Source organism: Triticum urartu, chromosome 2A (assembly GCF_056163025.1).
Source record: "Triticum urartu cultivar PI428250 chromosome 2A, HENAU_Tu73, whole genome shotgun sequence".
NCBI classification, from domain to species: Eukaryota; Viridiplantae; Streptophyta; class Magnoliopsida; order Poales; family Poaceae; genus Triticum; species Triticum urartu.
In genome coordinates, this window is record NC_141874.1 from 171,959,455 (window position 1) to 171,974,123 (window position 14,669).

General features: G+C 43.8%; 1 long non-coding RNA gene and 1 pseudogene across 1 annotated transcript; one reads left to right on the plus strand and one right to left on the minus strand.

Annotated features, from left to right (window-relative positions):
* The first annotated feature begins 2 nt into the window (after window positions 1-2).
* On the plus strand, window positions 3-3,533 carry LOC147984415 (uncharacterized). The gene is made up of 3 exons (XR_015615983.1): window positions 3-323; window positions 1,580-1,650; window positions 3,243-3,533. It is a non-coding gene; the product is annotated as an uncharacterized LOC147984415 (long non-coding RNA).
* Window positions 3,534-6,475: 2,942 nt separating this feature from the next.
* On the minus strand, window positions 6,476-7,514 carry LOC147984416 (uncharacterized; annotated as a pseudogene).
* Window positions 7,515-14,669: the final 7,155 nt, after the last annotated feature.

Here is a 14,669-nt window from a genome sequence, read left to right on the forward strand (position 1 = left end):
CGCCCCCCTCCCATCGCCGAACCCTAATCCCCACTCCCTCCCTCACACGCCCCTCGCCCTTCGGCTCCAGATCCACTTCGGCCACGTCCCGCCGTCGCCATGGTCGCCGTCACCCACGCGCTCTTCGTCACCCCCGTGCCCTAGGACCTTGTCCGCCTGCTTCCCCGCCGTCTACCACGTCGTCATCTGCTACTAGCTCGAGACGGACGCCCCTGCGACGCCGTCCCCGCCACCGGTGTCCTCCTTGGCCCGACGGACACCGTCGACGGTTCGCTCCGGCGAGCTCTTCCCCGAGCCCATTCTAGCACCTCTGCAGGGACGCTGTGAGCACCGCCCCCTCTCTCCCTTGCTTCTACCCCATGCTGTAGCTCGCTCTTCGTGTCATCTCCGTCGTTACCGAACCATCGCACCGCTCGCCGCCGTCCATGCGGTTGCCGTCGAGCTCAACCGAGCTTGTTGACGTGCTCAGTGCACCCGTAGAGTTCTTACGCGCTTAGCCCCATCACTTTGCTGCTAGCGCCGCTCGCGCGCTGCTCCGTCGTCCGGTGCCTCCCGCTGCGACCCGCTCTGCTGCTGCTGTAGTTGCCGCCGACGCCCGCGGCCCATGCTCTGCCTGTTGCCGTTGCTCTGTGCTGCTGCCACTACGCCGCTGCCGCCCCGCCGCCGCTAGCCGGCGCCGTCCGCGCGCGCGACACCGCGCCTGACGCTGCTCGCTGCTCCCCGCGCTGCTGCTCTGCTTGCTGCAACACTTCTGCTGCTTCTTTTCTTGCTACCGCTACTCTGCCTATACTACTGTTAGTACTGTAGCCGCGCTAGCTAGTTTTTCAATTTCTACATCAAGTAACCCCCTCGACTGCCCCTAAACTATGGTTAGACAACTACTAACAGGCCTTAAAAAATATGAGTAGAAAGTATACTTGGCAAACTCCATTTTATCCCATTGGACCAAATCCTTTTGATGCATGGTTTAATTCCTACAAAAATCACAAAGTTTAATGTTTTGTTAATAGAAAAACCGAAAACAGCTTTATTTTCATAACTACTTTAGTGCTGTTGATGACCAAGCAAATGAACTCTAGTAGAGATGAAAGTGCTACTATCTTATAGATCAAAGAAAAATGTTCAAAATTTATATAAGGCACAAAATCATAGAAGGTACAGATTTATAGTTGTAGCCTTTTGAAAACAGCTAAAAAATGTTTAAAACTGACGAATTCTCAGCCTTTGCAGAATTTGAGCGATTTTCAGGATTTTGCTTAAAGCTTTGAAAATTAATAGAAAATAATCCGTAACTTGGATGAAAAAGTTTTATACATGAAAGTTGCTCAGAACGACGAGACGAATCCGAATACGCGGTCCGTTCATCTGTCACATGCCCCTAGCATGCTGAACATGGAACATTCCCTCTCCGGTCATCTGTCTGACACAGGTCCGGAACCGGGAAAACATTCCCGGTTGACTTCCCCTTTCATCGGTATCGTGTAGCACCGCGTTAGAACACGTCTAGCTCTGCATGTTGTCCTGTTATGCTTTGTTTGCTCTGTATTTATTGTTTCTTCCTCCCTCTTTTCTTCGGTAGACCCCGTGGCGACCGCCAATGCCGCTATGTTCGACTACGTCATCGATGACCCTCCTTATCTGAGCAACCAGGCAAGCCCCCCCTTTGATCATCCCGATATCGCCCATTCCATTCTCTCATGCTTGCATTAGATTTTGCTACTGTTATTGTTTGCTTCTATTCTGATGCATAGCCTGTTTTTGTAACCAGCTTATTGTTACCTACCTGCTTATCCTAAACTGCTTAGTATAGGTTGGTTAGTGATCCATCAGTGACCCCACCTTGCCCTTGTTACCCCTACTTCATCATCGAAGACCCGATCAACGGGATCGAAGATCGGGCCCCGGCATCGCACATCACTTTCCCCTTAGTTGCTCGACACTACTGGGTTACTATCGAGTACCGAGGGTGAGACCTCATCAGCACTTCTGATGTTAACCCTGTAGTGTAGCTATTCGGTCGTGGTCATCGAGGGTGATTTCCTCCTTAACCACTTCCGATACGGCTCTGTCGTGCAACCCCTCAAGTGTGAACCTCGAGGGTGGATCCTCTTACGTTCACCTTGATGATTACATCGAGTGGAATTTACCGAGGGTGATTCCTCGGGTTTTCCCCTTGATGTTTGGGCACACGGATACTTGGACTTTACAACTGTTACTTGGAAAGGTGGGTCGACCCTGAGGGGTACCCGCGAGTGATGTGGAGACGGGTTGACCTGGAGGGTGCCCGTGAGATAATTACGAGGCGTGGCCGGGCATTCTTAGCCCTTGCCGCAAGTCTTCGAGACGGGGCGACGGGGTCACATCTTTCGTGAGTCTCTGTTTGTTACCGCGCGTTCCTAATCCACTACAATTTGGATATTTGATCCGAGGGGCCTCTGGCTTGATAGCACTAACCATCACGTGGGCATAGTATGGGCGTTCTGCGTCGTATGCATCAGCCGAAACTTAATAGATGTCAGCAACTGAGCGGCGCGCGCCGGGTTGGACTGCGTAAGCACCTACCTTTTTGAAGGAGGTAGCTAGGTCTGCGCACCGGCCGCCCTCGCAACGTGCAGGAGTTTCTGGGGAGATGGCCCATGACCCCTGGGGGCATAGGTTTAGTCCGGCGTGCTGATCTCTCTATTAAGCCTAGGTTGGGTTGCGGCGTATTGTTTGGCCGAGGCCGGGTATGACCCAGGAAAGTGTGTCTGGCCGGAGTTAATCGAGCGTGGTGGGTAAGTTGGTGCACCCCTGTAGGGAAAAAAACATCTATCGATAGCCTGTCCTACAGTAACGGACACTTGGAGTTGTATCCCGATCGATACAACTAGAACTGGATACTTGAGATGAGTCATGGATTGTGATGATAACTGGATAGTATGGATCTGGGATTGCTTTCTCGCAGGGAGTCGAGAAAGGATCTCTGGCTGAGGTTGATAACACTACTACTACTTTACTTTATGCTACCCTACTCCCTTCTGTTGCTGCAAGATGGTGGTTTCCAGAAGATGCTAGTCTTCGATAGGACTAGGCCTTCTCTCTATTCTAGCATTTCTGCAGCCCAGTCCACATATACAACCTTCCTTTGATAATGTTGCATATGTAGTATAGATCCTTGCTTGCTGAGTACTTCGGATGAGTACTCACGGTTGCTTTGCTCCCTCTTTTTCCCCTTTTCCTTTATTTCCGGATGTTGCAACCAGATGCTGGAGCCCAGAATCCAGACGGCACCACTGACGATTACTACTACACCGAGGGTGCTTACTACTACGTGGAGGCCGCCGACGACCAGGAGTAGTTAGGAGGCTCCTAGACAGGAGGCCTTGCCTTTTCGATCGTAGATGCCTTTGTGCTAGCCTTCTTAAGGCAAACTTGTCTAACTTATGTCTGTACTCATATATTGTTGCTTCCGCTGACTTGTGTTTTCGAGCTTATGTATTCGAGCCCTCGAGGCCCTGGCTTGTAATATAAAGCTTGTATTATTTTAATTTGTATCTAGAGTTGTGTTGTGATATCTTTCCGTGAGTCCTTGATCTTGATCGTACACATTTGCGTGTATGATTAGTGTATGATTGAATTGAGGGCGTCACAGATGCGGGCACATATTTAGAGTCCAAAGGGGAAAATAAAAACGGTGTATGACCGTGCATAAGCGAGGACTGGCCTGGTCGGTGGAGTTGAGCTACGCAGGGCGAATCGAAGAGGCGCTGCGGAGGTCGGTTCAAGACAACGCCGCCACGTCGAGAAGACGATGCAACTGCAGGAGGATAAGACGATGTGGACGAGAGAGCGTGTAAATCCCTAAGATTGACCTATGTATAAGATGGGAGAATGACAGAAATAGCCCCGCACCGGATCGAGCCGGTGGAGCGTTTCTGCATCTCCTGGGCCGGCCCACGAGGTTCGGGTGCATTTTAATTTTTTAAGTATCTCATTTGCCTCTCATTGTATTGCCTAAAAACACTGCCTTCTATTGTTTTTGTAGTTGTTTGGCTACTAAAGTCAATATCAGATGCTACGAAAAACGAGTAATAAAATCTTAGCAGCTGCTGGTAAGAAAAACGTCCCCGCATCATAAAATTTACATTTGAAAACTCGCCTCGGATTTCAATTTTTTCAACTGTTCGATGTTGAGGAGGCGGCTACCGGTAGAAGTCTCACTAAAAACGTAGAAGACATGTGCTTAAGGCACCTGAGCAGCTCTCATTGGAAATTTGTCCCACAGATATCTTGTTCCAAGCCTTTGGAGGTGCAAGCATCAAGGAGAATACAAATCAGTTTGCACATGTTGGGAGAAGGACCAGATATAGAGAACAACAATCATCAGAATCATACAAAGGTTTGTTCTTTTTTCTTCTGCAAAGCAAGCAAGACATGTGGAAAGCACAAGTGTTATGCAGTTTGCATAACCAGCATAATAGTCCATTTAGTCATACGCATAAGCAAGCAAGACATGTGGAAAGCACAAGTGTCATGTAGTTCACATAACCAGCATAATAGTCCATTTAGTCATACGAATAGAAGAACAAGTGCTCAGTACATATCGTGATTACAAAAAGGACACAACTAACAGCATCTTGGGAGATATAGTAGACGACCATTGTGTCGCACCTGGTGATTCAACCGAACCTAACGAACAAGAATGCCAAAGAGAAGTCACATATCAAAGTACATGAAAATTACTGTGAAGACATCACTTGTTTTTAAGTACCTCTTTACTCTTTGCAGTCGCGCTTGCGTTTTCCAAATAGATTTTTGTGAGCATTGCACACAGATTGTTTCCCAGCTTGTTTGTTGTTCAACAGTTCAGAATAGTTTAATGATCTGGTATGTGCAACAACTAAAGCCTAGGGAGGCAAGGTTTATCAACATTACCTTATCCCATCTAGTTTGGGAGGAGGTGTCATCTGCTGGTTGGTCGTGCTCTGCACGTCCTAAGAAGGGATCAATATTAGTAGCAACGCATCAACGAACACTATCTGAAAGCAGTACAACAGATGGACTGACAACACGTATGCTTGGTATGTAACCCTGACCAGGAGAATTACCAACTGGTACATCAAGCAGTTATATCATAATGTGCAACAATAGTTACGAAACGAACCAGCACATATGAGAAAAAACATGAGAAGAACACACTTCTTAGCAAACAGACACACTTCCTAGCAGATACACAAGTTGCAATGATGGATGGTGCATTAAAATGAAACAAGAAAATTTCAAAAAGACAAGGCAGGGTGTTACTAATTGCAATGGGGAAGCATTGTTCGCATATTGGTAGTTGCTTAATACATCAATCTCTTTAGACATCATGGACATCTTCACGTTTAAGTCTTTTGATTGGTCTTCAAAGAGCATTGCCCATGAGGAAGCTACAAGTAGCTTGCGCCAACAAACTTTTACATGGTAATTTGCATCATCAGCAATGACCATGGATTTGTCTTTTAGATAGGTCAGGACTGTTGAGCTAGCCGATTCTACAGCAGCTTCCTTTGTTATAGCATAATCCCCATGGAACACAGCTGGCTCTGACGTGTGCCTGCTCTTGTCAGCATTCAAATGAAGAGAAATCGATGCATACAATTCTCCATCTCCAGCATCAGTCACCTTGGTGTTTTCTATGGTAAGACCAAGCCTGTTTAGAGCCAAGTCCAATATATACCGTCGGCTTACGGTCACACATCTTGGAGAGAGCTGGTGAGCAGGACAGATCGAGGAATCTACCATTAGTCGTGTGTCTAAACCAGAGAAGATCTGCAGTATAGAACTAACATATCACCAGCAAACGGGCAAACTTGAGGCAAGAACGGAACATGCAACTCCTCATCTGATACGTAGAAGTCGTTCATCGTCCTTTTGCCAGATACCCTTCTTGTTTATCTGTGCAGAGGAAGTGTGGATGCTGCTGGCGGCTAGGTCTGAAACGGGAGAAGCAGGGAGGGTGGAGTGGTCGGAACCGTGAAAGTTGGTATATATATTTCCATCTGTTGGGCTGGGCTGGGAAGGCCAGCCACACATGGACCAGACAAGCGTGAGCGCCCCCTGAAAATAAGGAAACCAACGTGTGAGTAGGCCAAAAATTACATTTTTTATAAAGTACTCCCTCCGTTCCAAATTACTCGTCGCGGAAATGGATGTATCTAGAACTAAAATACATCTAGATACATACATACTTGCGATAAGTAATTCGGAACGTTCCAAATTACTCGTCGCGGAAATGGATGTATCTAGAACTAAAATACATCTAGATACATACATACTTGCGATAAGTAATTCGGAACGGAGGGAGTATGAAGTTAGTATATGTCATCAGCCTAAGTCATGAATTCAATTTTGATACTTAAAGAACAAGAGTAGTCCAAAACGGTGTATTATCGATGACCTTGGCAGAATTCTGAAGACATAAGAAAATGCACGCATGAAACAAAGCAGTAGATACAGTATAGTAAACAAATTAGAAAACCAACATCACATCTACAGCTTAATTGGTTCATAATTTACAATTACTATAGGGTGGACCGTCTAGTAGCATCGATCATACAACCATCAAGGATTGTCTCATAGGATCGACCATACATAATTTACAATAAGGGTAGGGCAGGTTGCCATCACGGTACTTTATAACATTTCTGTAGAGGCAACAGGGCTAGATACGCTGATATTACTTGACAAACCAAAAGAATTTTCGCATTCTCACATGGTCGAAGCATCAGTCGGATCCATCATTGAGAAATTCGTCGTACAAGCAGTTTGCACCGCAAGCACTCTCGAGGTCAGACGAGTAGTAACCACTGTTATGGCCCTCATGGTCAGAAGGGTAGTAACCAGAAAACTCGTCACATTCAGAGAAGTCGGACTCAGTATCATATGGGTAATCACCAACGCTTTTGACTGCATCAGTTGACATGGCAGACAGATAGGCAAGGTTGTCAGCTTCTTGAGAAAGATGGTTGCAATCCCAGGCCACATCATCTACAACAGAAGAGGATCCTGTAGGCAGGTAGTTGACCGCCATCTTGTCAATACGCCCTGCAGAACCGAGCATGTCATCTACAAGTGACCCCCAGCCCTTTGCAATGGCCCTGACTTGGAGATTTCTTTTTTTCCACCTTAGCCTTCAGTTTTCTGATCTCCCTGGCCTGCTCGGCAACAGTGTTGGACATGTAGCTTATATTGGCCTTAATTTTCTGCATCTGAGGGCAATCAAACTTAATATCCATGGTGTCCTGAAGATGTTCCAAGCAGCTGGTAGCAGCATTTTGTATGGCCTCGTTGGCATCCACAGCTGGGTCACCACTGATCCTCATATGTGGTGCTGGTGCAGACGAATGCGATCGTGATGGTCAGAAGACAGCAGTAGCCACCACCCGGCCCCGGGAATATGAGCAGGTCTTGTATTTCACCTCCGGTAAACCAACTTCAGCAAGAACGGCGCTAAGCGGAGGCTATGGCCTAATCGTGACAGAACGCTTCATCTATTTAGAATATGTAGAGTGGTAAGTCATCTATACAACAAGAGGAACACATGGAAATATCTTACTACCAAAGAAACATAACCATAGAAATGTATTATGCTTTATCAGCGACGGGTTCAGATCGAGCAAAGCATATGTGCAACAGCAGGTCGGAAAATTTTTAGAGTTTTGTAACGACACAATGACGATGTAAATAGGTTGTTAATTATGTCAGGCGCATTATTTAAAGGCATTTCTCAAACATTAGCAGTGCCGTGTGTCAACTACAATCAGCAAAGGCAAATTGGTAGACCAAAGGAGCTAAACGGCATGATAGGAAGCAAATCACAGGCAAACATGGATAGGGTAAAAAACGATATTCATGGTACCTAAACAGTTTGACACACAGTTGACTGAAGAACATAGCTAACATAACAGTTGTACTACAAATCACAAGATAAAAACATTATCTCCTTGTCATAGATCAATGATAGGCCCAGATGCATAAATGCCAGACATATCTAAAGCAAGCATGGTTTAAAGTCAACCAAGCAAACGAGGTCTACCTTGGCAGCCGGTGACCCTGCAGGATTTGCCGCGCAGGTGGGCTAGGTAGGCGCACTACAGCATGCTCTGGGCGCTTGAGGAGAAGGGGTGGGCGACTTGAATGCCGGTTTGGCTGAGGCAGGACGTGAGATCTCTCATGGCGGCGGTTGCGAGCTGCAGCCCACACCTTTGTGGCTTTTCGACGAACACTAGGTGTGTAGCGAGCGCAACCACCCTGTTTAGTTGACGTCCGGTCATGCGCCGCGCGAGCAGAACATCTTCATCCTTTGAGGTCTGAAAAGTGGTCGAGGTGATCCATCAGAACCGCATCTTTCCCCTCCGTGACACAAGATGTAACCCCTGTTCGTCGACCTAGAATCTAAAACAGACAAGCAATGGCAAATGAAGGCCAGTTGAACGGAAAATCCGCAACCTTGGAGATCAACCAACAGAAGGGGAAAAAGAAAATAGCAAACCTCTCTCAGCGAGATGAAGAAGATGCCACCAGATCAATTGCAGCAGCGAAGAAGAACACCGAGGAACAACAGTACGTTCGCTCACCCTGAAGAAGAACTCTGCCGCTCCACAACGAAGTGGCCCCTACACCCAGGAGTTAGGTAGTATGTAACATCCCAAAATTCTAAATTTTGGAATGTTATAATAAATAGATAGTTTTGATTGCTCTGTGATTGATTGACTGAAAGTGAGTGAAATTCGAAACTTTTTGAAAGTTAAATGAGAGGGAATAAAAGGACTTTCCCAAACTTTCCTTCTGCATTTTGATCTCCGTGAATTCAAATTCTTTTCATCGCAAAACCCTAGAGAGAAGATGACATGACTTCTTCCATTTATTTAAATGACAAGGGTTTTTGAAAACATTTGAATTTCATTTGAAAATATTTCAAATTCAGAAACTTTAAGCAACTCAATGATTTTCACGAGAGAATATAATATGACTTCTTCAAAATATATGAAATATGAGTTGGAAGTTTTAAAAGAATTAAATTCAAAGTCCTTTTGAAATTATTTTCCATTTGGAGTTATTTGGATTTTATTCAAACATTTTTTTTCAAAATAAAAATATATGGAAAATAGGGTAACATGATTCGCTACATCAGAAAATTGGAGAGAAATAAATTTGAATTAATTTTGGTATTTATTAAAATGATTTTTACTGTATTTTACTAGAGCAGTAGCACTTTTTGCTTTATTTGAATTTGTGTGGATTTTATTTGACTCTAAAAGAATGTTCTTCGTGTAGAAAATCTTTTTCTAAATATTTTGATATATAGTATGCCTATATAAAATTTTATTTTATTTTCTTTATTCGGTAATCCTTCTGTTTCTATTTAAAAAACTGTACATGTGGCCTATCACTAACTGCCGCCGAGGTGCACATCATAGTACCAGCGGGTGCCCCATTTTTTTCCTATGTGGGCCAGGCCTAGCCAGCCTTTTCATTTTTTAGGCCGAATTTTATTTAAAAAAAACTGCAGCTGCGCGGCCGGCCGAACCGTCTTATGCGTTTAGGCCCATGCGACGCGCCTTCTCTGTTTCTTTTCTATTTCGTCTACGTTTAGTCCCACATTGCCTAGCCTTTGACCTCTAAACCTCTTTTCCACCTATAAATATAGACCCATAGAGCCTCCAAAAATCATTCGATTCGGGTTAAATCAATATTTTGGTTTGACTAGATTCATTTAAGAACAATATATTTCTCCTCTCCGGCGCGACTTCTGGAAATTGTCTCTTCTCTCCGAAGTTGTCTTTTCTCTGCCTTATAAAGGTATCTTTTTTTTTCTTTTTATATAATTCCGTAGTTTATTATTTTCTGGACTAGTACGGTAGAATAATTAGATTATCAACTAGTCTCTGTATTTATACATTAGACATAGAATTCTTTTAGCCATACATATTTTCTTCCGTAAAACAGCTTGGCTCTGATTTTTCAAATAGCCATAACTTTTTACTCATTCATCCAAATTAGATGAAATCAGCGCCTATAGTTTTGTCTTGTTTTCACCTATCGAGTGAATGTGTCACATCAATTTTTTTGAAATTTTGAAATTTTTTCAGATTCATATTCAAACTTCTTTTGATCATAACTTGAGTTTTATAACTCCGATTTAATTGTTTTTTTGCAAATCGAAGCTCTTGACCTAAACTTTCTGATAAGGCCAAATTCACATAATTTTGGTACTATTAGAAATTGTTTTATGTTGCAAGAGTTATTTGCTTGGTTTTGATGTTTTCCGAATTGTCTTCTTCATTCTTCCCGATCTTTTGAGTGATTGCTTATGTGTGGTTACTATTGCTTGCTCACGATAGATTGAACGGAGTGTGACGAGTAGAACTGTAACGCCCCGGACACACCCGCCGGTGGTCGTTACTCCTGGCGAGATCTAGACTGGCCCCACAGATCAATACTAGTCTTTTCTGTGCACTTTGTCCTCACTCATGCGCACCCGGGAGCAACTTCCCGGTCGGTCACCCATCCTGACACTACTCCAAGCCGAGCACGCTTAACTTTGGAGTTCTGTACGAATGGGCTCCCGGAAAAGAAGGAATTCCTTTTTGATATGAGTAGTCTATCATCCCTAATAAGCCAGGCCATCACAAGAACTATCAAGAGTTATGAGTGCGAATCATCTTCATCAACAGTACAAGGCAAGTTCACACTTTGATCATATCCCTTTCATACCCAGTTTTTACGCATTAGTTTCATCCTCAAACAATTGCATGGTTAGGATTTGATTAAACTGTGCTTTGGGAAGTAGTTGATGAGGTAGGAACCTATTGCCCTGCATTCAAACCTTGGGAGTTACTTCTACGTTGCTTATATTCCTATGATATGCTCGTAGACATGGTTTGGGTGAGTGTATCCATGACATATGTGAGTGGTTAATTAATGGTTAACTTAAGGTGGTAACTTTAATACACATCCGGGTGGATTGAGGAACCTGGGGAATCCAGTGATTGCTTGTATTTTTGGAAATCCTGGGGTACCGTGTGATTCTCCTATGGACTGCCACCCAGGCTCAAAGGGATCATGAGATTATTCATGCTAGAAACTTCCGTGTGTATCCACAAGCTATTATGGGCTCTAGCATAGTTGATTAAGTAGTGTGAACTCTTACAGTGGTAGACTAGCAGATGTAGGGGATGTAGGTGGTACTGTCTACCCATCGTAAGGTGCTAACGCTTCTGAAAGACCGTGTCTCGGTCATCCATTTCTCAAACACCATGTAGTGCGAGAAATCCAACGGATGAGATCGAGTCTTGTGGGGAAAAGTGCACAAACCTCTGCAGAGTGTACAAACTAATCATGATTAGTCGTGTCCCCGGTTATGGACATCTTGAGTATCTGGTTCTTGGATTATCATGTTGATCTCATCACTCTAAATTGATTTTGTTGGGTTATTAATTACCTTTTAATTGGGATTGAGGTGGGGTTTACCATTCTCAATGTTTTCAACCAACTTTGTAGTTAAATAAAATGTATTCCTTTGCAGTAGGGAAAATTTGGCTTTTCGCAAAAACATTATAACCATAGAGCTTTTCCACCAGCCAAATATGCATGTAGTGATAGTTATTATTCATCATTATCCTATGGTGTGAATTCGCCAGTACATTCAATGTACTGGCCATTTGTGGATGCAACGTCTCATGTTGCAGGATTTTCTTATGACGAGTAAGTGATACGTTAGGGTTACGATTTCTACACTCAACTTTGCCGTTGGTGTTGATGGAAATCCACAACCTTGTTACTTCCGCTATTTGGATTGAGGTAATAGTATTTACGTTATTTTATACATGTGATTTACCTTTGTTATAAATCCTCAAGTACTGTGTGTCAGCATACCGATCCAGGGATGACACTTAAGTACAGAGACTTGATCGTCTGAGGTCGGGTCGCTACAAGATGGTATCAGAGCACATGTTGACTGTAGGATGTGACCCTAGAAACTGGCAAGCCCATAGGAAATTTTTTCTCTACAACTTCCTTTTCAGAAAGATCTTTTACCTCTCTTCTCTTGTGAGCTTATTCAAATATTCCCTTTTAAATTATACTATACACCTTTCCCCTTTTGACCACGGAGATTCGACTGATGAGACCACTCCAAGAAGTACAAGATATCGGACAACTAAGACCACTTCTGAATGAAGAGGATTTTATCGTGCATTATAATAAAGGAAACTGCAACGGTTGAAGACTCCGAAGACTAGGAGAATTTGAAGGCCGTGTAGAATTTCTAGATTTGTATGACCTAGGAAGGCTACCCTATTGGAATTTTTCAGACTATGGAAGCCGTCAATACCCGAGATCAAGGTGTATCGGAGAAAGACCAGAATATGGAGCATGAGAACTCAAAGTTTTTGTCAAGAAAATCCTAAGGTAGGAGATATCAACTATGGAAGATAGCTCATGGCAATGACAAGGGCAGAAACACGATTATCTGTGATGTCATCGCCACTGATACTATGGTCACCGAGCTGAGCTAAGCATCTATCAGCAAAAGATGAAGTTTTAACCTTAGCCGGTGTATCACCAGGATCTGGAGTAGTACATCAAGAATTTTAAGATGGAGCTCCAGGAAGTCGTATTAGACAAGGAAGCAATTCGTGAAGAACTCAGGACCCAGATGCTGAAAGTAGCCAAGCTGGTGGAGAAAAACCTCGAGACACCGGAGATTCGTCAGGAACTGAAGGACAGTAGGATCATGGTTCATGCCAAGGATGGTGAAACCTAGAAGTTAGGAATGCAGCTCCAGAATACTAAAGGACGTCATGAGAGATTTCGTGTCAACAGAGATGATCTGGCAAAAGAACTTGACAAAGACAAGCACGATCGGAAGACGCCATTGGAGACATGAACAAGACTTGAAGAGTTTGTCGATCTTGAAGATTTGTTGACCTTTAGAAGACCAAACCCTTGTTATATACCTACGTTAGATGCAACGTTTGTGAGGTGTCATTTGTTTGATGTTTTCCTGACAGCCACAAAATAAAAATTTGTCTCTTAAAAACCATTGTTTGTATTGTGTGCAAACCTCTCCATCTCTCTCTCATCTCACCCCAAAACCCATGGACCCAATAGAGGATGAATGGAGATGAACTCATATTTTCTGGACCGATGACTCAATTGGAGACAGACAGATGGATTCAGAACATGGAAGATCATATGAAGAATAACACTATAGCCGGAAAGGATATTTGCCAGCATGCTCTTCAGTGCTTTGAAAGAGGTGCTGCTACCTGGCGGAAGATGTATCAAACCATCAATGGGTGGCAAGGAGTAACCACTTGGAAAGAATTTAAGTTGACTTTGCCAAAGTCTCGGTTTGTGTCCCAGAAGTTGAAGCTTTATGGAAATGATATTAAGAAGCATTGTGCATGCAAGCTTTGTGGAGAAATAGGACACAGCTATAAAGAACACAAGGACGAATGCCCTAATTGTGAAGGAAGTCACCCAACTAGGCAGATCACTTGTTTCTTATATGAAGGGACTACCCACTACCCTGCTCAGTGTCACATTTACCCCATGGTACAAAGAACCATCCAGCAGAAGAAAGAAGCAATGAAAGGAGTCCTCATGGAAAGTTTAGAAGGACATGGGATGAAGAAAGAGGTGGAGGACACACCCAAAGCAGACCCAATTAAACCCTGCATCAAGTCATGCTATTCATGTGGAGAAGAAGTACACATCCCCCAGAATTGTCTGGATGGGGATCTAGTAGAATTCCCGACAGAGCAAGTAGAGTATGACCCATAGGAAATAGAAGCCCTGATTGGAATGGAAAAATCCAGGAAGAGAAATAGATTGGATTCCAGGAAGGACCTGAGTCATATCACCTATTTCAGGTGCAAGGAGGCAGGGCACTACTCCAGCGGTTGCCCAAAAAGGAAACCTCGAGACTTGTCAGAAATAATATGTTTTCGTTGTAATGGAGTGGGGCATTTTGCCAGAGAATGCCCCAAGGAGAAGGAGACTTATGATAATAAGTTGTGTTTGTGAGAAGTACAGTAGTAGTAGTGAGAACATTTTTTTTATATTGAGGTGTTGAGTTGAGGCATGTAATGGAAATGCAGGAGATTGTAAGAATTTGAGAATCAATAAAGTTAGCATCGTTGGTACTGATTTGAATTTTTTTGAGTAGTTACTCTATGAAGAAAGATTCTTTATCATTTTCGAGGATATGAGAAATATGGTCTATGGAAGATTGGTGCATTTCAAGGGTGGTAGTACCCTGTGAGGACACTTGACCCATGGAAAGGAGAATGATATGCCACGGAGTGGATTTCGGACAAAATAAGTATGAGTTTTGTCTCGATATGTGGGGTATCCCAAGAGTATGAAGAGATGCAGTACTATTGGATATAAAGGAGGTATAATGTTGGTAATATGGAGCAATTGTAACTCCATGATGAGACGGAGTAATCACGTCTTAGTTTGGTGCCAATAGAAGAAAGAAAGACAATAGAATCGGATGGATTTAAGAATGCTGGGAGGTTGGATGTTGGAGTTGTGATCAGTTGCCCCGATGGTGAGTTCAAGGTTTACAAGTGATGAGATGGGCCATAACCCACAGGCCCCAGGACCTGCCAAGAAGCAAGCACACCCTTGCTGAA